The sequence below is a fragment of the Urocitellus parryii genome, chromosome 5 (genome assembly GCF_045843805.1).
Source record: "Urocitellus parryii isolate mUroPar1 chromosome 5, mUroPar1.hap1, whole genome shotgun sequence".
Lineage (NCBI taxonomy): Eukaryota > Metazoa > Chordata > Mammalia > Rodentia > Sciuridae > Urocitellus > Urocitellus parryii.
In genome coordinates, this window is record NC_135535.1 from 95320947 (window position 1) to 95323221 (window position 2275).

Sequence of the window (2275 nt, forward strand, 5' to 3'; positions counted from 1 at the left end):
CAGTTTTACCCAAAGGACCTAAAATCAGCATAGCCACATCAATGTTTTATTTTATTTTGTTTTTTTTTCCCTCCAAGCAGATTTATTTAACCTAACAAAATTTTATATACAAAGTGACCTGGACATGCTGCTTCAAAACATGATCCTTTTTTATTAATATCCTGAGAGGTTGGTTAAAAAGCAACTCACTCTAAAATAAATAGAAAATTACCTAATGCACATTTAATGAATGGCTTAATCACTGCAACATAAATAGTTTTATAAGATAATTAACATAGATAATTATGAAAGGCTGCTAGAGAACTGATGAGAGACATCAAGAGGCTACTTTGTGCACTGCCATTATGATGCCATCCTGCTTTTGTATCATAACATTCCCATTATCTGATTCTAGGAACACCACAGGATTATCAGTGGGATCAGAGGTTAGTTTATCTGCTTGCTGGGCTAGAACAGATATCACCTTAGTATCTTCATCTGACAGGGTCCTGCAACAGCCCAGATAAAGTCCTTGTGAATCTATGCACTAGACTCCAACAATGGATGGATTCTTCATTGTGTCCTCCAAGTGCTGCTCCAAACTCTCCTCCTTCATACTAAAAGCTCACCCCAGGGGCTGGGGATGTGGCTCAAGTGGTAGCGCGCTCGACTCGCATGCGTGCAGCCCGGGTTCGATCCTCAGCACCACATACAAAGATGTTGTGTCCGCTGAAAACTAATAAAATATTAAAATTAAAAAAAAAAAAGCTCACCCCAGCACAAGCCACATCAATGTTTATAGCAGCACAATTCACAATAGCTAAGCTATGGAACCAAACTAGATGACCTTCAACAGATGAATAAATAAAGAAAATGTAGTAAATATACACAATGGAATATTACTCAGTCATAAAGAAGAATGTTATTGAAGCATTTGCCAGTAAATGGATGGAACTAGAGATAATAAGGCTAAGTGAAATAAGCCAGTCCCAAAAAACCAAAGGCCTAATGTTTTATATGATATGTGGATATTAATACACAATAGAATTTCATTGGATTAGACAAAGGGATAAAGAGAAGGGGAAGGGAATGGGAACAGGAAAGAACGAATTGAACATAACTTTCCTGTGTTCATATATGAATACGCAGTCAGTATAACTCCATATTATGTAGAATCACAAGAATGGAATCCTAATTAGAATAAGTTCTACTCCATATATGTGTGATATATCAAAATAACTCTACTGTCATGTATATCTAAGAAGAGCAAACAAGAAGATCACTAGAGACCTGAGAAGGCCTGCCCCACCATGTGCCCACCTTGCCAGAAACTGGAGAGGGCCACCACCACACTTGCACAGAGATATCCACAGCATGCTGCAATTCCCTATCAACAAATGTGTGGCTCCACCCAAAGCACCTTCATCTTGGGACACTACAGCCACACCATAGCTCTCCCCACATGGTAATTTCCACTGTGGAATAATAGACAGGACCACGAGGCAGCTGCCTGCTGCAGCACTGCATGCCACAGTGCAGCATCACTGAACAGGCCAACTAAGGCTGTTGCACATCCCATCCTTCCAGCAGTTGCCTCCATATTGGGACACCTCCACTACCATCTTGGGTTAACTTTGCTGCCACCTCTGCCATCTTTAATTGCGGTAGCTTCCATCTTAGGACACTGACTAAGGCCTTGAAGCCCAACATCAAGGTACAGGCTTGATGCTACTGCCTACACCATAGGGACATGGATGGTTTCATCTAGGGAACAACAAACAGGAACTGGAAGACCATTACCAAGGTCCCTATGGGCCCAGTTGCACCAGAGTTATCCCTAATAGGTGTGCTAACAGTCACCATCCTGTGGCAGAGGCAAAAGAGAATCCTGCATGGGGTCACATCTTTCTCTTTTATCTCCTGCTAACAACTTCTTTTGAGTCCCTGTTCACTCATCCTAAAATCTAATACCTCTATATTCTCACATCCTATCTCATAAACATCACATCCTAGCCCCACCCCCATTCTTTCTTTGTTCACCATTAGAAATAATTGTAAACCCTTAGATAAACCTACTAGCTATATGGTAGATGATAACCAAACTCATCATTCTGTTTATCATGACAAAACTGTAAATGTTCAAATAGGAGATAATCGATTTATGGCTGTACATTGGTTGCATTGGGTGCTACAAACATTGATCTCCCCCTTAAAGGTGAGGTATAAGTAACCTGCAGGGACACTACAAGATTTTAGCGTAGAAACTGCAATATCTCAGCTCCACACTGCAAGAGAG

The 2275-nt window shown here is 40.7% G+C and overlaps 1 pseudogene; it reads right to left on the minus strand.

The window, feature by feature from the left end:
• Positions 1-316: 316 nt before the first annotated feature.
• On the minus strand, positions 317-595 carry LOC144255014 (ragulator complex protein LAMTOR5 pseudogene; annotated as a pseudogene).
• Between the last annotated feature and the right edge of the window lie 1680 nt (positions 596-2275).